Genomic DNA, 16987 nt, shown 5'->3' with positions numbered 1-16987 from the left:
GTTTTGCTGTTCCCGCGATAATGCTGCCGTGCTGCTTGTGCTCTTGAGATGCACGATCCACAAGAATGTATAGCTGGATTCCCTTGAGAAGAACCGAGAACGCAGCACTCGCGGGTCCCCACTAGGACGCTCGCATCATGTTCTACAGACTAGCGTCGGCCTGGCCTCACAATTTGCTATGTCCAGGTGCCTCCGACGCACTGAACGTTAACGACAAGGAGTGCTGCCTATCGTTTGCAAAAGCTGCAGCAACACCGCAATCAACTGGGCCGGCAATGCACGTCTAGCAACAGAACACGTTATCCAGGAAGTACAGTGTCTTTACGTCTAACATTGGGTATGGTACTTACCCAGTTTCCAGGAAAAGCGGTTCCACCCGTGCCTCGGTAGCGCAGTAGGCAGCGCGTAAGTCTCATAATCTTAAGGTCGTGAGTTCGATCCTCACCCGGGGCATTTAATTTTCTGTGACTGATGGTGATGCTGTTGCTAGGGCACTAACTTATTTCTTGTTTGTTATCCACAACGGTTTCAACGCTTCAGCGGGAAAATGTTTACTTCCTGTTACTGCTACTTACAGCTTCCCTTTCCCTCTTCTCCCAGCACAGCATGAAGCCAAAAGCATTGCTCTGAGACGTTTGAGGTGCGCGCCTTGCCAGTCAGTATGCGCAAAGACGCTCGCAAAGAGAGAAGGGCGCCGACGCGGGACACGACACGAAATGCGACAAGCGACCGTCCGAACCGGCGGAGACACCCCCACATCCGGTGTGGTCTAGTGGCTAGGATACCTGGCTTTCACCCAGGAGGCCCGGGTTCGATTCCCGGTACCGGAACGGAATTTTTTCCACACGAACCGTGACAAGTTTGAGCTGACCGAGCTGCCGTTTCCCGTCCTGCTCGCAATATAGCTACTGTTTCGTGACCGTCAGCAGAATATAGACGAGGGAAGCAGACGTCCGACGACCATAGAAATGGTGTACGGCTTCATGCCATACGTTTCCAGCGCAGGGCTGAGCAACTGCATCTGCCGAGGCCCGTTAGCTCAGTTGGTTAGAGCGTCGTGCTAATAACGCGAAGGTCGTGGGTTCGATCCCCCCACGGGCCACTAGTCTTTTACTACTACGAAAAGGCAGCGCCGATTTCAGCAGGCGAGTGTGATGACCAAAAGATCATCACCCTGCGTGGAAGTTGACGGAGGATCCGAACCCGACTTGTCGGGAAGCGCTACAGCATTCACTCGGCAATGGCCATAATATGTTGAATACACTGGTTCTCAACCGATAAAGACAAGATGAAAGAAAATGTCCGATTGCCGATTTGTAACAACTTTGGCCCTTGTCAGTACTTGGGCGGGTGAGCGCATGGGGACACAGGGTACTGTTGGCAGTTTTACTTCCTATTTTTTCTTTCTCCTTTGTTTTCGGAGCTACAACCCGATTCGGTCATGGACACGCCACCGTGAAAGGATGGGGGAGTGCTGTGTGCCCATCGCCTCGCCTCTCCTTACCTCTCTCAGTCGTTTCTCGTGCTTGTCGTTTTGATATAGGCCGATTTGAGAGCGTCAGCTCTCGCGTCAGCTGAGCAAAGTCGAGACAAGTCGAGACACACTATAGGCTGGTCTGCAGCGAGTAAGAAGGGGGAAAAAAACATTAATTTAAGGGCGCGTGGCGAAAGTACTCATACGCGAAATTAAAAAGCCTGTTGCGGTGGCCGGGAATCGAACCCGGATCAACTGCTTGGAAGGCAACTATGCTGACCATTACACCACCACCGCACAAGGAAGCGCCCCGACGCCGCGCTGTGTCGGCTTCCCGCCTGTCGGCAGCGGCCGAAGGTGATCGTACCTGGCAGGCGCATTTCGAGGTAGGCTAGGGGAGAACATCCAGCCGCATTCGGACGGCGTATCCGCGCACATTTCGCATCCTTTGGCAAGAGTCGGTGCCGGCGCCGGCGATGCAAGAGTACGCAGAGGACCGCGTTCTGGCGGCATTTTTTAGCAGTGCAGTGCAGGATTCAGCGTCTGCAGCATCTTCTCGACAGAATGCTACGGCGCTTGACGGCAGTCCCACTTTCCCTTGAGACATCTGCTCGGCAAGCAGCGTGAAGTTACTACTGGCCCGAGCATCGGTGGTTCAGTGGTAGAATGCTCGCCTGCCACGCGGGCGGCCCGGGTTCGATTCCCGGCCGATGCATCGTTTTGCTGTTCCCGCGATAATGCTGCCGTGCTGCTTGTGCTCTTGAGATGCACGATCCACAAGAATGTATAGCTGGATTCCCTTGAGAAGAACCGAGAACGCAGCACTCGCGGGTCCCCACTAGGACGCTCGCATCATGTTCTACAGACTAGCGTCGGCCTGGCCTCACAATTTGCTATGTCCAGGTGCCTCCGACGCACTGAACGTTAACGACAAGGAGTGCTGCCTATCGTTTGCAAAAGCTGCAGCAACACCGCAATCAACTGGGCCGGCAATGCACGTCTAGCAACAGAACACGTTATCCAGGAAGTACAGTGTCTTTACGTCTAACATTGGGTATGGTACTTACCCAGTTTCCAGGAAAAGCGGTTCCACCCGTGCCTCGGTAGCGCAGTAGGCAGCGCGTAAGTCTCATAATCTTAAGGTCGTGAGTTCGATCCTCACCCGGGGCATTTAATTTTCTGTGACTGATGGTGATGCTGTTGCTAGGGCACTAACTTATTTCTTGTTTGTTATCCACAACGGTTTCAACGCTTCAGCGGGAAAATGTTTACTTCCTGTTACTGCTACTTACAGCTTCCCTTTCCCTCTTCTCCCAGCACAGCATGAAGCCAAAAGCATTGCTCTGAGACGTTTGAGGTGCGCGCCTTGCCAGTCAGTATGCGCAAAGACGCTCGCAAAGAGAGAAGGGCGCCGACGCGGGACACGACACGAAATGCGACAAGCGACCGTCCGAACCGGCGGAGACACCCCCACATCCGGTGTGGTCTAGTGGCTAGGATACCTGGCTTTCACCCAGGAGGCCCGGGTTCGATTCCCGGTACCGGAACGGAATTTTTTCCACACGAACCGTGACAAGTTTGAGCTGACCGAGCTGCCGTTTCCCGTCCTGCTCGCAATATAGCTACTGTTTCGTGACCGTCAGCAGAATATAGACGAGGGAAGCAGACGTCCGACGACCATAGAAATGGTGTACGGCTTCATGCCATACGTTTCCAGCGCAGGGCTGAGCAACTGCATCTGCCGAGGCCCGTTAGCTCAGTTGGTTAGAGCGTCGTGCTAATAACGCGAAGGTCGTGGGTTCGATCCCCCCACGGGCCACTAGTCTTTTACTACTACGAAAAGGCAGCGCCGATTTCAGCAGGCGAGTGTGATGACCAAAAGATCATCACCCTGCGTGGAAGTTGACGGAGGATCCGAACCCGACTTGTCGGGAAGCGCTACAGCATTCACTCGGCAATGGCCATAATATGTTGAATACACTGGTTCTCAACCGATAAAGACAAGATGAAAGAAAATGTCCGATTGCCGATTTGTAACAACTTTGGCCCTTGTCAGTACTTGGGCGGGTGAGCGCATGGGGACACAGGGTACTGTTGGCAGTTTTACTTCCTATTTTTTCTTTCTCCTTTGTTTTCGGAGCTACAACCCGATTCGGTCATGGACACGCCACCGTGAAAGGATGGGGGAGTGCTGTGTGCCCATCGCCTCGCCTCTCCTTACCTCTCTCAGTCGTTTCTCGTGCTTGTCGTTTTGATATAGGCCGATTTGAGAGCGTCAGCTCTCGCGTCAGCTGAGCAAAGTCGAGACAAGTCGAGACACACTATAGGCTGGTCTGCAGCGAGTAAGAAGGGGGAAAAAAACATTAATTTAAGGGCGCGTGGCGAAAGTACTCATACGCGAAATTAAAAAGCCTGTTGCGGTGGCCGGGAATCGAACCCGGATCAACTGCTTGGAAGGCAACTATGCTGACCATTACACCACCACCGCACAAGGAAGCGCCCCGACGCCGCGCTGTGTCGGCTTCCCGCCTGTCGGCAGCGGCCGAAGGTGATCGTACCTGGCAGGCGCATTTCGAGGTAGGCTAGGGGAGAACATCCAGCCGCATTCGGACGGCGTATCCGCGCACATTTCGCATCCTTTGGCAAGAGTCGGTGCCGGCGCCGGCGATGCAAGAGTACGCAGAGGACCGCGTTCTGGCGGCATTTTTTAGCAGTGCAGTGCAGGATTCAGCGTCTGCAGCATCTTCTCGACAGAATGCTACGGCGCTTGACGGCAGTCCCACTTTCCCTTGAGACATCTGCTCGGCAAGCAGCGTGAAGTTACTACTGGCCCGAGCATCGGTGGTTCAGTGGTAGAATGCTCGCCTGCCACGCGGGCGGCCCGGGTTCGATTCCCGGCCGATGCATCGTTTTGCTGTTCCCGCGATAATGCTGCCGTGCTGCTTGTGCTCTTGAGATGCACGATCCACAAGAATGTATAGCTGGATTCCCTTGAGAAGAACCGAGAACGCAGCACTCGCGGGTCCCCACTAGGACGCTCGCATCATGTTCTACAGACTAGCGTCGGCCTGGCCTCACAATTTGCTATGTCCAGGTGCCTCCGACGCACTGAACGTTAACGACAAGGAGTGCTGCCTATCGTTTGCAAAAGCTGCAGCAACACCGCAATCAACTGGGCCGGCAATGCACGTCTAGCAACAGAACACGTTATCCAGGAAGTACAGTGTCTTTACGTCTAACATTGGGTATGGTACTTACCCAGTTTCCAGGAAAAGCGGTTCCACCCGTGCCTCGGTAGCGCAGTAGGCAGCGCGTAAGTCTCATAATCTTAAGGTCGTGAGTTCGATCCTCACCCGGGGCATTTAATTTTCTGTGACTGATGGTGATGCTGTTGCTAGGGCACTAACTTATTTCTTGTTTGTTATCCACAACGGTTTCAACGCTTCAGCGGGAAAATGTTTACTTCCTGTTACTGCTACTTACAGCTTCCCTTTCCCTCTTCTCCCAGCACAGCATGAAGCCAAAAGCATTGCTCTGAGACGTTTGAGGTGCGCGCCTTGCCAGTCAGTATGCGCAAAGACGCTCGCAAAGAGAGAAGGGCGCCGACGCGGGACACGACACGAAATGCGACAAGCGACCGTCCGAACCGGCGGAGACACCCCCACATCCGGTGTGGTCTAGTGGCTAGGATACCTGGCTTTCACCCAGGAGGCCCGGGTTCGATTCCCGGTACCGGAACGGAATTTTTTCCACACGAACCGTGACAAGTTTGAGCTGACCGAGCTGCCGTTTCCCGTCCTGCTCGCAATATAGCTACTGTTTCGTGACCGTCAGCAGAATATAGACGAGGGAAGCAGACGTCCGACGACCATAGAAATGGTGTACGGCTTCATGCCATACGTTTCCAGCGCAGGGCTGAGCAACTGCATCTGCCGAGGCCCGTTAGCTCAGTTGGTTAGAGCGTCGTGCTAATAACGCGAAGGTCGTGGGTTCGATCCCCCCACGGGCCACTAGTCTTTTACTACTACGAAAAGGCAGCGCCGATTTCAGCAGGCGAGTGTGATGACCAAAAGATCATCACCCTGCGTGGAAGTTGACGGAGGATCCGAACCCGACTTGTCGGGAAGCGCTACAGCATTCACTCGGCAATGGCCATAATATGTTGAATACACTGGTTCTCAACCGATAAAGACAAGATGAAAGAAAATGTCCGATTGCCGATTTGTAACAACTTTGGCCCTTGTCAGTACTTGGGCGGGTGAGCGCATGGGGACACAGGGTACTGTTGGCAGTTTTACTTCCTATTTTTTCTTTCTCCTTTGTTTTCGGAGCTACAACCCGATTCGGTCATGGACACGCCACCGTGAAAGGATGGGGGAGTGCTGTGTGCCCATCGCCTCGCCTCTCCTTACCTCTCTCAGTCGTTTCTCGTGCTTGTCGTTTTGATATAGGCCGATTTGAGAGCGTCAGCTCTCGCGTCAGCTGAGCAAAGTCGAGACAAGTCGAGACACACTATAGGCTGGTCTGCAGCGAGTAAGAAGGGGGAAAAAAACATTAATTTAAGGGCGCGTGGCGAAAGTACTCATACGCGAAATTAAAAAGCCTGTTGCGGTGGCCGGGAATCGAACCCGGATCAACTGCTTGGAAGGCAACTATGCTGACCATTACACCACCACCGCACAAGGAAGCGCCCCGACGCCGCGCTGTGTCGGCTTCCCGCCTGTCGGCAGCGGCCGAAGGTGATCGTACCTGGCAGGCGCATTTCGAGGTAGGCTAGGGGAGAACATCCAGCCGCATTCGGACGGCGTATCCGCGCACATTTCGCATCCTTTGGCAAGAGTCGGTGCCGGCGCCGGCGATGCAAGAGTACGCAGAGGACCGCGTTCTGGCGGCATTTTTTAGCAGTGCAGTGCAGGATTCAGCGTCTGCAGCATCTTCTCGACAGAATGCTACGGCGCTTGACGGCAGTCCCACTTTCCCTTGAGACATCTGCTCGGCAAGCAGCGTGAAGTTACTACTGGCCCGAGCATCGGTGGTTCAGTGGTAGAATGCTCGCCTGCCACGCGGGCGGCCCGGGTTCGATTCCCGGCCGATGCATCGTTTTGCTGTTCCCGCGATAATGCTGCCGTGCTGCTTGTGCTCTTGAGATGCACGATCCACAAGAATGTATAGCTGGATTCCCTTGAGAAGAACCGAGAACGCAGCACTCGCGGGTCCCCACTAGGACGCTCGCATCATGTTCTACAGACTAGCGTCGGCCTGGCCTCACAATTTGCTATGTCCAGGTGCCTCCGACGCACTGAACGTTAACGACAAGGAGTGCTGCCTATCGTTTGCAAAAGCTGCAGCAACACCGCAATCAACTGGGCCGGCAATGCACGTCTAGCAACAGAACACGTTATCCAGGAAGTACAGTGTCTTTACGTCTAACATTGGGTATGGTACTTACCCAGTTTCCAGGAAAAGCGGTTCCACCCGTGCCTCGGTAGCGCAGTAGGCAGCGCGTAAGTCTCATAATCTTAAGGTCGTGAGTTCGATCCTCACCCGGGGCATTTAATTTTCTGTGACTGATGGTGATGCTGTTGCTAGGGCACTAACTTATTTCTTGTTTGTTATCCACAACGGTTTCAACGCTTCAGCGGGAAAATGTTTACTTCCTGTTACTGCTACTTACAGCTTCCCTTTCCCTCTTCTCCCAGCACAGCATGAAGCCAAAAGCATTGCTCTGAGACGTTTGAGGTGCGCGCCTTGCCAGTCAGTATGCGCAAAGACGCTCGCAAAGAGAGAAGGGCGCCGACGCGGGACACGACACGAAATGCGACAAGCGACCGTCCGAACCGGCGGAGACACCCCCACATCCGGTGTGGTCTAGTGGCTAGGATACCTGGCTTTCACCCAGGAGGCCCGGGTTCGATTCCCGGTACCGGAACGGAATTTTTTCCACACGAACCGTGACAAGTTTGAGCTGACCGAGCTGCCGTTTCCCGTCCTGCTCGCAATATAGCTACTGTTTCGTGACCGTCAGCAGAATATAGACGAGGGAAGCAGACGTCCGACGACCATAGAAATGGTGTACGGCTTCATGCCATACGTTTCCAGCGCAGGGCTGAGCAACTGCATCTGCCGAGGCCCGTTAGCTCAGTTGGTTAGAGCGTCGTGCTAATAACGCGAAGGTCGTGGGTTCGATCCCCCCACGGGCCACTAGTCTTTTACTACTACGAAAAGGCAGCGCCGATTTCAGCAGGCGAGTGTGATGACCAAAAGATCATCACCCTGCGTGGAAGTTGACGGAGGATCCGAACCCGACTTGTCGGGAAGCGCTACAGCATTCACTCGGCAATGGCCATAATATGTTGAATACACTGGTTCTCAACCGATAAAGACAAGATGAAAGAAAATGTCCGATTGCCGATTTGTAACAACTTTGGCCCTTGTCAGTACTTGGGCGGGTGAGCGCATGGGGACACAGGGTACTGTTGGCAGTTTTACTTCCTATTTTTTCTTTCTCCTTTGTTTTCGGAGCTACAACCCGATTCGGTCATGGACACGCCACCGTGAAAGGATGGGGGAGTGCTGTGTGCCCATCGCCTCGCCTCTCCTTACCTCTCTCAGTCGTTTCTCGTGCTTGTCGTTTTGATATAGGCCGATTTGAGAGCGTCAGCTCTCGCGTCAGCTGAGCAAAGTCGAGACAAGTCGAGACACACTATAGGCTGGTCTGCAGCGAGTAAGAAGGGGGAAAAAAACATTAATTTAAGGGCGCGTGGCGAAAGTACTCATACGCGAAATTAAAAAGCCTGTTGCGGTGGCCGGGAATCGAACCCGGATCAACTGCTTGGAAGGCAACTATGCTGACCATTACACCACCACCGCACAAGGAAGCGCCCCGACGCCGCGCTGTGTCGGCTTCCCGCCTGTCGGCAGCGGCCGAAGGTGATCGTACCTGGCAGGCGCATTTCGAGGTAGGCTAGGGGAGAACATCCAGCCGCATTCGGACGGCGTATCCGCGCACATTTCGCATCCTTTGGCAAGAGTCGGTGCCGGCGCCGGCGATGCAAGAGTACGCAGAGGACCGCGTTCTGGCGGCATTTTTTAGCAGTGCAGTGCAGGATTCAGCGTCTGCAGCATCTTCTCGACAGAATGCTACGGCGCTTGACGGCAGTCCCACTTTCCCTTGAGACATCTGCTCGGCAAGCAGCGTGAAGTTACTACTGGCCCGAGCATCGGTGGTTCAGTGGTAGAATGCTCGCCTGCCACGCGGGCGGCCCGGGTTCGATTCCCGGCCGATGCATCGTTTTGCTGTTCCCGCGATAATGCTGCCGTGCTGCTTGTGCTCTTGAGATGCACGATCCACAAGAATGTATAGCTGGATTCCCTTGAGAAGAACCGAGAACGCAGCACTCGCGGGTCCCCACTAGGACGCTCGCATCATGTTCTACAGACTAGCGTCGGCCTGGCCTCACAATTTGCTATGTCCAGGTGCCTCCGACGCACTGAACGTTAACGACAAGGAGTGCTGCCTATCGTTTGCAAAAGCTGCAGCAACACCGCAATCAACTGGGCCGGCAATGCACGTCTAGCAACAGAACACGTTATCCAGGAAGTACAGTGTCTTTACGTCTAACATTGGGTATGGTACTTACCCAGTTTCCAGGAAAAGCGGTTCCACCCGTGCCTCGGTAGCGCAGTAGGCAGCGCGTAAGTCTCATAATCTTAAGGTCGTGAGTTCGATCCTCACCCGGGGCATTTAATTTTCTGTGACTGATGGTGATGCTGTTGCTAGGGCACTAACTTATTTCTTGTTTGTTATCCACAACGGTTTCAACGCTTCAGCGGGAAAATGTTTACTTCCTGTTACTGCTACTTACAGCTTCCCTTTCCCTCTTCTCCCAGCACAGCATGAAGCCAAAAGCATTGCTCTGAGACGTTTGAGGTGCGCGCCTTGCCAGTCAGTATGCGCAAAGACGCTCGCAAAGAGAGAAGGGCGCCGACGCGGGACACGACACGAAATGCGACAAGCGACCGTCCGAACCGGCGGAGACACCCCCACATCCGGTGTGGTCTAGTGGCTAGGATACCTGGCTTTCACCCAGGAGGCCCGGGTTCGATTCCCGGTACCGGAACGGAATTTTTTCCACACGAACCGTGACAAGTTTGAGCTGACCGAGCTGCCGTTTCCCGTCCTGCTCGCAATATAGCTACTGTTTCGTGACCGTCAGCAGAATATAGACGAGGGAAGCAGACGTCCGACGACCATAGAAATGGTGTACGGCTTCATGCCATACGTTTCCAGCGCAGGGCTGAGCAACTGCATCTGCCGAGGCCCGTTAGCTCAGTTGGTTAGAGCGTCGTGCTAATAACGCGAAGGTCGTGGGTTCGATCCCCCCACGGGCCACTAGTCTTTTACTACTACGAAAAGGCAGCGCCGATTTCAGCAGGCGAGTGTGATGACCAAAAGATCATCACCCTGCGTGGAAGTTGACGGAGGATCCGAACCCGACTTGTCGGGAAGCGCTACAGCATTCACTCGGCAATGGCCATAATATGTTGAATACACTGGTTCTCAACCGATAAAGACAAGATGAAAGAAAATGTCCGATTGCCGATTTGTAACAACTTTGGCCCTTGTCAGTACTTGGGCGGGTGAGCGCATGGGGACACAGGGTACTGTTGGCAGTTTTACTTCCTATTTTTTCTTTCTCCTTTGTTTTCGGAGCTACAACCCGATTCGGTCATGGACACGCCACCGTGAAAGGATGGGGGAGTGCTGTGTGCCCATCGCCTCGCCTCTCCTTACCTCTCTCAGTCGTTTCTCGTGCTTGTCGTTTTGATATAGGCCGATTTGAGAGCGTCAGCTCTCGCGTCAGCTGAGCAAAGTCGAGACAAGTCGAGACACACTATAGGCTGGTCTGCAGCGAGTAAGAAGGGGGAAAAAAACATTAATTTAAGGGCGCGTGGCGAAAGTACTCATACGCGAAATTAAAAAGCCTGTTGCGGTGGCCGGGAATCGAACCCGGATCAACTGCTTGGAAGGCAACTATGCTGACCATTACACCACCACCGCACAAGGAAGCGCCCCGACGCCGCGCTGTGTCGGCTTCCCGCCTGTCGGCAGCGGCCGAAGGTGATCGTACCTGGCAGGCGCATTTCGAGGTAGGCTAGGGGAGAACATCCAGCCGCATTCGGACGGCGTATCCGCGCACATTTCGCATCCTTTGGCAAGAGTCGGTGCCGGCGCCGGCGATGCAAGAGTACGCAGAGGACCGCGTTCTGGCGGCATTTTTTAGCAGTGCAGTGCAGGATTCAGCGTCTGCAGCATCTTCTCGACAGAATGCTACGGCGCTTGACGGCAGTCCCACTTTCCCTTGAGACATCTGCTCGGCAAGCAGCGTGAAGTTACTACTGGCCCGAGCATCGGTGGTTCAGTGGTAGAATGCTCGCCTGCCACGCGGGCGGCCCGGGTTCGATTCCCGGCCGATGCATCGTTTTGCTGTTCCCGCGATAATGCTGCCGTGCTGCTTGTGCTCTTGAGATGCACGATCCACAAGAATGTATAGCTGGATTCCCTTGAGAAGAACCGAGAACGCAGCACTCGCGGGTCCCCACTAGGACGCTCGCATCATGTTCTACAGACTAGCGTCGGCCTGGCCTCACAATTTGCTATGTCCAGGTGCCTCCGACGCACTGAACGTTAACGACAAGGAGTGCTGCCTATCGTTTGCAAAAGCTGCAGCAACACCGCAATCAACTGGGCCGGCAATGCACGTCTAGCAACAGAACACGTTATCCAGGAAGTACAGTGTCTTTACGTCTAACATTGGGTATGGTACTTACCCAGTTTCCAGGAAAAGCGGTTCCACCCGTGCCTCGGTAGCGCAGTAGGCAGCGCGTAAGTCTCATAATCTTAAGGTCGTGAGTTCGATCCTCACCCGGGGCATTTAATTTTCTGTGACTGATGGTGATGCTGTTGCTAGGGCACTAACTTATTTCTTGTTTGTTATCCACAACGGTTTCAACGCTTCAGCGGGAAAATGTTTACTTCCTGTTACTGCTACTTACAGCTTCCCTTTCCCTCTTCTCCCAGCACAGCATGAAGCCAAAAGCATTGCTCTGAGACGTTTGAGGTGCGCGCCTTGCCAGTCAGTATGCGCAAAGACGCTCGCAAAGAGAGAAGGGCGCCGACGCGGGACACGACACGAAATGCGACAAGCGACCGTCCGAACCGGCGGAGACACCCCCACATCCGGTGTGGTCTAGTGGCTAGGATACCTGGCTTTCACCCAGGAGGCCCGGGTTCGATTCCCGGTACCGGAACGGAATTTTTTCCACACGAACCGTGACAAGTTTGAGCTGACCGAGCTGCCGTTTCCCGTCCTGCTCGCAATATAGCTACTGTTTCGTGACCGTCAGCAGAATATAGACGAGGGAAGCAGACGTCCGACGACCATAGAAATGGTGTACGGCTTCATGCCATACGTTTCCAGCGCAGGGCTGAGCAACTGCATCTGCCGAGGCCCGTTAGCTCAGTTGGTTAGAGCGTCGTGCTAATAACGCGAAGGTCGTGGGTTCGATCCCCCCACGGGCCACTAGTCTTTTACTACTACGAAAAGGCAGCGCCGATTTCAGCAGGCGAGTGTGATGACCAAAAGATCATCACCCTGCGTGGAAGTTGACGGAGGATCCGAACCCGACTTGTCGGGAAGCGCTACAGCATTCACTCGGCAATGGCCATAATATGTTGAATACACTGGTTCTCAACCGATAAAGACAAGATGAAAGAAAATGTCCGATTGCCGATTTGTAACAACTTTGGCCCTTGTCAGTACTTGGGCGGGTGAGCGCATGGGGACACAGGGTACTGTTGGCAGTTTTACTTCCTATTTTTTCTTTCTCCTTTGTTTTCGGAGCTACAACCCGATTCGGTCATGGACACGCCACCGTGAAAGGATGGGGGAGTGCTGTGTGCCCATCGCCTCGCCTCTCCTTACCTCTCTCAGTCGTTTCTCGTGCTTGTCGTTTTGATATAGGCCGATTTGAGAGCGTCAGCTCTCGCGTCAGCTGAGCAAAGTCGAGACAAGTCGAGACACACTATAGGCTGGTCTGCAGCGAGTAAGAAGGGGGAAAAAAACATTAATTTAAGGGCGCGTGGCGAAAGTACTCATACGCGAAATTAAAAAGCCTGTTGCGGTGGCCGGGAATCGAACCCGGATCAACTGCTTGGAAGGCAACTATGCTGACCATTACACCACCACCGCACAAGGAAGCGCCCCGACGCCGCGCTGTGTCGGCTTCCCGCCTGTCGGCAGCGGCCGAAGGTGATCGTACCTGGCAGGCGCATTTCGAGGTAGGCTAGGGGAGAACATCCAGCCGCATTCGGACGGCGTATCCGCGCACATTTCGCATCCTTTGGCAAGAGTCGGTGCCGGCGCCGGCGATGCAAGAGTACGCAGAGGACCGCGTTCTGGCGGCATTTTTTAGCAGTGCAGTGCAGGATTCAGCGTCTGCAGCATCTTCTCGACAGAATGCTACGGCGCTTGACGGCAGTCCCACTTTCCCTTGAGACATCTGCTCGGCAAGCAGCGTGAAGTTACTACTGGCCCGAGCATCGGTGGTTCAGTGGTAGAATGCTCGCCTGCCACGCGGGCGGCCCGGGTTCGATTCCCGGCCGATGCATCGTTTTGCTGTTCCCGCGATAATGCTGCCGTGCTGCTTGTGCTCTTGAGATGCACGATCCACAAGAATGTATAGCTGGATTCCCTTGAGAAGAACCGAGAACGCAGCACTCGCGGGTCCCCACTAGGACGCTCGCATCATGTTCTACAGACTAGCGTCGGCCTGGCCTCACAATTTGCTATGTCCAGGTGCCTCCGACGCACTGAACGTTAACGACAAGGAGTGCTGCCTATCGTTTGCAAAAGCTGCAGCAACACCGCAATCAACTGGGCCGGCAATGCACGTCTAGCAACAGAACACGTTATCCAGGAAGTACAGTGTCTTTACGTCTAACATTGGGTATGGTACTTACCCAGTTTCCAGGAAAAGCGGTTCCACCCGTGCCTCGGTAGCGCAGTAGGCAGCGCGTAAGTCTCATAATCTTAAGGTCGTGAGTTCGATCCTCACCCGGGGCATTTAATTTTCTGTGACTGATGGTGATGCTGTTGCTAGGGCACTAACTTATTTCTTGTTTGTTATCCACAACGGTTTCAACGCTTCAGCGGGAAAATGTTTACTTCCTGTTACTGCTACTTACAGCTTCCCTTTCCCTCTTCTCCCAGCACAGCATGAAGCCAAAAGCATTGCTCTGAGACGTTTGAGGTGCGCGCCTTGCCAGTCAGTATGCGCAAAGACGCTCGCAAAGAGAGAAGGGCGCCGACGCGGGACACGACACGAAATGCGACAAGCGACCGTCCGAACCGGCGGAGACACCCCCACATCCGGTGTGGTCTAGTGGCTAGGATACCTGGCTTTCACCCAGGAGGCCCGGGTTCGATTCCCGGTACCGGAACGGAAATTTTTTCCACACGAACCGTGACAAGTTTGAGCTGACCGAGCTGCCGTTTCCCGTCCTGCTCGCAATATAGCTACTGTTTCGTGACCGTCAGCAGAATATAGACGAGGGAAGCAGACGTCCGACGACCATAGAAATGGTGTACGGCTTCATGCCATACGTTTCCAGCGCAGGGCTGAGCAACTGCATCTGCCGAGGCCCGTTAGCTCATAGTCGGCCCTCGGCGGCCGTGGTGAGCGGACGTGTGGTGCTTACGTCGCCGCTGCTTGTGGCTGTTGTGGTGAGTGCCGCCCTTGCTGTACACAGTAACGTGTTATTGTGTGGAGTATGTGTAGGATTCCAACATGAGTCAATTAACACGACGGGATACTTTGAAGTTTGTGTTTGATTCCAACTATGCCAGACCAAAATCGTTTGAATTAGAATCGTGGATTGAGGAAGCTTTGCAACGATCCTTTGATGACATTCTTGGAGTCCATTTATCGATAGTCAGCAGCACTGCCTATATTAAGTTTAAATCTGCCGAAATCTGTGACCAAATAATTGAATCTTGTAGTGGTCGTTTGAAGTTTAAGCATTGTGATGGGAATGTTGGAGAGGTTCACGTGTCTCATGCAGGGTTTGGTGTCCGCACCGTTCGAATATTCGAACTACCGTTTGAAGTACCCGCGGAACACATCAACGCTGTTTTGGCCAGTTATGGTTCGATCATCAGCAATGTTGCGGAAAAGTGGTTGTCATTCAAAGTCCCTGTTTTGAACGGTGTTCGTCAGGTCAAGATTGAGTTGAAGAGACACATCCCGTCATATATCACTATTTGTGGATACCGGGCGATCGTTATGTACGACGGTCAACCTAGAACTTGCGCAGGTTGTGGTGCCACTGATCACGTTCGCGCTCAGTGTATGCAGCGACGAGTGACGCAATTACCACCTGGCGAAAGGACGGTAACTAACAGGATGTCGACACTGCCTCTCACTTATGTGGCGGCAGTCCGCTCGACCACGGCCGCGGAGGTGCAACCTGCCGTGGACACAGATCCCAGGGCTTCGGACACTGTCCTAGATACGCCCATGGACACTTCCAGTCCGGAAGGCATCGCTGTTCCTACTACAGAAGTACCGGTGGCCAGTAGCATCCCGGCGGTTCCGTCCTTAGACAGCCACCAAGAGGTTGCTAACTCCCAGGCCGACCACACTGGTCGCCACGTTAGCAGCAATATGGATCCCATTTCCGTTCAAAATGCACTTCCACCTGCTCAGGACTCCTCTTCTTCCTCGTCGGCTGCAGATCTTCAAAGAGTCGCAACCTCTCCCAAGAAACACAAGAAAAGGAGGATCGCCCACAAGGATGCCGCCAACGCCGCACCACCTTTGCGCGAAAAAGGGGCGCAAATTGCTCGTTCCTTGCCTGACGTCTCTCTTGATCGCCCCACTGAGCAACCGCAGCATGAGACCCGACAGGTCTCGGACGTCTCCGTGCCCCACCCCGATGGTGACGGCCATGTCGCTGCGAACGAGGAACAGAACCCTCGTGAGGACCTCCGAGATACCCCCGAACATCAGTCTCACAATGTTCAGGGCTCAATTGGCGAGGTGGCCGCTGTTCATGTGGTCAATTGGGCCGATGACACTGACGATGTACAAATGGACCAGAGCCTGTCTGTGGTAGGGCCATCTACAGAAATTTTACCCGCATTACCGGCCGGCGGCTTAAGTAGGACACGACCTGTCTCCAACCACCCGACGGGGGACGATAATTACATATCTGATACCTACTAATGGTTTTCATTTTCTGTGCTTCTGCGTATCTACTTTGGCTTTTTTTCTCTTTCTGCCAACATTTAGCGGTTCATGCCGTCCTACCAGGATTATAAGTTAGCCACACTTAACATCAATAGAATAACTTCTGTACAGAAGCTCTCTAGCTTTCGTGATTATTTATACAGCTGCGATGCTGATATTGTGATGTTGCAAGAGGTCGATGATCAATTTCAGCCTGACATTCCTGGCTACCAATTACTCAAAAACACCACCCAAGACAGTTCTTCAGGTACCGCTCTATTAACCAAAGTGGGCGTGGCCGTCTCCGACGTTGAACGACTTGAAAATGGCAGGGGTATAGCGTGCCTTATCAACGGCATTAGATTTGTTAATGTATATGCCCCTTCCGGGAATCAGAATAGAACGAGACGGGCTCAGTTCTTTGCCAATGACTTATTATATCTTTTACGCCGCAGCCGGGAGGAAGTGGTTGTCGGAGGCGATTTTAATTGTGTTTTGAAGCCAAAGGACCAATGGCCGAACTTTAATGGATGCGCCGCTCTCGGCGAAACAGTACGTCAATTAGAGCTGGAGGATACGTGGGAAATAACACACGGGGAACAACGGTGCTTCACATACCATACTGCACTAATGGCCAGCCGCCTCGACAGGATCTACGTGGGGAAAAACCTGCGTGAACGGGTATCTTCCTCGGAAACGTGGCCCCTGTATTTTTCCGACCATTTAGCTTACCATTGTGTCATTCGTATGGCGCGCCAGCAAACTTTCCGTGGTCGGACAGGTTGGAAACTTAACGTCAGTATTCTCAGGGAACAGGCGTTACGAGACCGTCTACTAGAAGCCTGGGAAATTTGTTTACATCGACGACCAACATTCCCATCGATAACGCAGTGGTGGTGCCGTTGTGCAAAACCTCGGATTATTCGTTGTTTGAAGGCGTATAGTTCTGACAGGAGCCGGATGCAGAAAGAGACGTTTGAATTTTATTTTCGCTGTCTCCGTGACTTGTATTCTGAAGCACATGTCACGCAGGAAAAATTTCTTCAGATTCAACGGATCAAAGCAAAGTTGACGCTCCTCAAACGCAGGCAAATGGAAGGCGTTAAAATCCGTTCGCGAGATAGCGCAGGCACTTCTGACGAACAACCATCCGCCTTCCACCTAGGGAAAGAGAAACGCCGCGCACGACAAAAATTGATTACCCGCTTACGAACTGAAGACGGT

General features: G+C 53.5%; 32 non-coding genes across 32 annotated transcripts; 26 read left to right on the top strand and 6 right to left on the bottom strand.

Moving 5' to 3' along the window:
• The first annotated feature begins 380 nt into the window (after window positions 1-380).
• Window positions 381-453, top strand: Trnam-cau (transfer RNA methionine (anticodon CAU)). The gene has a single exon. It is a non-coding gene; the product is annotated as a tRNA-Met (tRNA).
• Window positions 454-758: 305 nt separating this feature from the next.
• On the top strand, window positions 759-830 carry Trnae-uuc (transfer RNA glutamic acid (anticodon UUC)). Its single transcript has one exon. It is a non-coding gene; the product is annotated as a tRNA-Glu (tRNA).
• A 198-nt stretch (window positions 831-1028) lies between these two features.
• Trnai-aau (transfer RNA isoleucine (anticodon AAU)) lies at window positions 1029-1102 on the top strand. The gene has a single exon. It is a non-coding gene; the product is annotated as a tRNA-Ile (tRNA).
• Window positions 1103-1699: 597 nt separating this feature from the next.
• Window positions 1700-1771, bottom strand: Trnag-ucc (transfer RNA glycine (anticodon UCC)). The gene has a single exon. It is a non-coding gene; the product is annotated as a tRNA-Gly (tRNA).
• A 347-nt stretch (window positions 1772-2118) lies between these two features.
• Window positions 2119-2189, top strand: Trnag-gcc (transfer RNA glycine (anticodon GCC)). The gene has a single exon. It is a non-coding gene; the product is annotated as a tRNA-Gly (tRNA).
• Window positions 2190-2571: 382 nt separating this feature from the next.
• Trnam-cau (transfer RNA methionine (anticodon CAU)) lies at window positions 2572-2644 on the top strand. The gene has a single exon. It is a non-coding gene; the product is annotated as a tRNA-Met (tRNA).
• Window positions 2645-2949: 305 nt separating this feature from the next.
• Window positions 2950-3021, top strand: Trnae-uuc (transfer RNA glutamic acid (anticodon UUC)). Its single transcript has one exon. It is a non-coding gene; the product is annotated as a tRNA-Glu (tRNA).
• A 198-nt stretch (window positions 3022-3219) lies between these two features.
• On the top strand, window positions 3220-3293 carry Trnai-aau (transfer RNA isoleucine (anticodon AAU)). Its single transcript has one exon. It is a non-coding gene; the product is annotated as a tRNA-Ile (tRNA).
• Window positions 3294-3890: 597 nt separating this feature from the next.
• Window positions 3891-3962, bottom strand: Trnag-ucc (transfer RNA glycine (anticodon UCC)). Its single transcript has one exon. It is a non-coding gene; the product is annotated as a tRNA-Gly (tRNA).
• A 347-nt stretch (window positions 3963-4309) lies between these two features.
• Window positions 4310-4380, top strand: Trnag-gcc (transfer RNA glycine (anticodon GCC)). The gene has a single exon. It is a non-coding gene; the product is annotated as a tRNA-Gly (tRNA).
• A 382-nt stretch (window positions 4381-4762) lies between these two features.
• On the top strand, window positions 4763-4835 carry Trnam-cau (transfer RNA methionine (anticodon CAU)). The gene has a single exon. It is a non-coding gene; the product is annotated as a tRNA-Met (tRNA).
• Window positions 4836-5140: 305 nt separating this feature from the next.
• On the top strand, window positions 5141-5212 carry Trnae-uuc (transfer RNA glutamic acid (anticodon UUC)). Its single transcript has one exon. It is a non-coding gene; the product is annotated as a tRNA-Glu (tRNA).
• A 198-nt stretch (window positions 5213-5410) lies between these two features.
• On the top strand, window positions 5411-5484 carry Trnai-aau (transfer RNA isoleucine (anticodon AAU)). The gene has a single exon. It is a non-coding gene; the product is annotated as a tRNA-Ile (tRNA).
• Window positions 5485-6081: 597 nt separating this feature from the next.
• Window positions 6082-6153, bottom strand: Trnag-ucc (transfer RNA glycine (anticodon UCC)). Its single transcript has one exon. It is a non-coding gene; the product is annotated as a tRNA-Gly (tRNA).
• A 347-nt stretch (window positions 6154-6500) lies between these two features.
• Window positions 6501-6571, top strand: Trnag-gcc (transfer RNA glycine (anticodon GCC)). The gene has a single exon. It is a non-coding gene; the product is annotated as a tRNA-Gly (tRNA).
• Window positions 6572-6953: 382 nt separating this feature from the next.
• On the top strand, window positions 6954-7026 carry Trnam-cau (transfer RNA methionine (anticodon CAU)). The gene has a single exon. It is a non-coding gene; the product is annotated as a tRNA-Met (tRNA).
• Window positions 7027-7331: 305 nt separating this feature from the next.
• Window positions 7332-7403, top strand: Trnae-uuc (transfer RNA glutamic acid (anticodon UUC)). Its single transcript has one exon. It is a non-coding gene; the product is annotated as a tRNA-Glu (tRNA).
• A 198-nt stretch (window positions 7404-7601) lies between these two features.
• Window positions 7602-7675, top strand: Trnai-aau (transfer RNA isoleucine (anticodon AAU)). Its single transcript has one exon. It is a non-coding gene; the product is annotated as a tRNA-Ile (tRNA).
• Window positions 7676-8272: 597 nt separating this feature from the next.
• Trnag-ucc (transfer RNA glycine (anticodon UCC)) lies at window positions 8273-8344 on the bottom strand. The gene has a single exon. It is a non-coding gene; the product is annotated as a tRNA-Gly (tRNA).
• A 347-nt stretch (window positions 8345-8691) lies between these two features.
• Window positions 8692-8762, top strand: Trnag-gcc (transfer RNA glycine (anticodon GCC)). Its single transcript has one exon. It is a non-coding gene; the product is annotated as a tRNA-Gly (tRNA).
• Window positions 8763-9144: 382 nt separating this feature from the next.
• On the top strand, window positions 9145-9217 carry Trnam-cau (transfer RNA methionine (anticodon CAU)). Its single transcript has one exon. It is a non-coding gene; the product is annotated as a tRNA-Met (tRNA).
• A 305-nt stretch (window positions 9218-9522) lies between these two features.
• Trnae-uuc (transfer RNA glutamic acid (anticodon UUC)) lies at window positions 9523-9594 on the top strand. Its single transcript has one exon. It is a non-coding gene; the product is annotated as a tRNA-Glu (tRNA).
• Window positions 9595-9792: 198 nt separating this feature from the next.
• Trnai-aau (transfer RNA isoleucine (anticodon AAU)) lies at window positions 9793-9866 on the top strand. The gene has a single exon. It is a non-coding gene; the product is annotated as a tRNA-Ile (tRNA).
• Window positions 9867-10463: 597 nt separating this feature from the next.
• Window positions 10464-10535, bottom strand: Trnag-ucc (transfer RNA glycine (anticodon UCC)). The gene has a single exon. It is a non-coding gene; the product is annotated as a tRNA-Gly (tRNA).
• A 347-nt stretch (window positions 10536-10882) lies between these two features.
• Trnag-gcc (transfer RNA glycine (anticodon GCC)) lies at window positions 10883-10953 on the top strand. Its single transcript has one exon. It is a non-coding gene; the product is annotated as a tRNA-Gly (tRNA).
• Window positions 10954-11335: 382 nt separating this feature from the next.
• Trnam-cau (transfer RNA methionine (anticodon CAU)) lies at window positions 11336-11408 on the top strand. Its single transcript has one exon. It is a non-coding gene; the product is annotated as a tRNA-Met (tRNA).
• Window positions 11409-11713: 305 nt separating this feature from the next.
• On the top strand, window positions 11714-11785 carry Trnae-uuc (transfer RNA glutamic acid (anticodon UUC)). Its single transcript has one exon. It is a non-coding gene; the product is annotated as a tRNA-Glu (tRNA).
• A 198-nt stretch (window positions 11786-11983) lies between these two features.
• On the top strand, window positions 11984-12057 carry Trnai-aau (transfer RNA isoleucine (anticodon AAU)). The gene has a single exon. It is a non-coding gene; the product is annotated as a tRNA-Ile (tRNA).
• A 597-nt stretch (window positions 12058-12654) lies between these two features.
• On the bottom strand, window positions 12655-12726 carry Trnag-ucc (transfer RNA glycine (anticodon UCC)). Its single transcript has one exon. It is a non-coding gene; the product is annotated as a tRNA-Gly (tRNA).
• Window positions 12727-13073: 347 nt separating this feature from the next.
• Window positions 13074-13144, top strand: Trnag-gcc (transfer RNA glycine (anticodon GCC)). Its single transcript has one exon. It is a non-coding gene; the product is annotated as a tRNA-Gly (tRNA).
• Window positions 13145-13526: 382 nt separating this feature from the next.
• Trnam-cau (transfer RNA methionine (anticodon CAU)) lies at window positions 13527-13599 on the top strand. Its single transcript has one exon. It is a non-coding gene; the product is annotated as a tRNA-Met (tRNA).
• Window positions 13600-13904: 305 nt separating this feature from the next.
• Window positions 13905-13976, top strand: Trnae-uuc (transfer RNA glutamic acid (anticodon UUC)). The gene has a single exon. It is a non-coding gene; the product is annotated as a tRNA-Glu (tRNA).
• Window positions 13977-16987: the final 3011 nt, after the last annotated feature.

The sequence above is a fragment of the Schistocerca nitens genome, unplaced genomic scaffold (assembly GCF_023898315.1).
Source record: "Schistocerca nitens isolate TAMUIC-IGC-003100 unplaced genomic scaffold, iqSchNite1.1 HiC_scaffold_408, whole genome shotgun sequence".
Taxonomy (NCBI): Eukaryota; Metazoa; Arthropoda; class Insecta; order Orthoptera; family Acrididae; genus Schistocerca; species Schistocerca nitens.
Note: the sequence above shows the minus strand (reverse complement) of the source record. Positions and strands in the feature narration are given on the sequence as shown.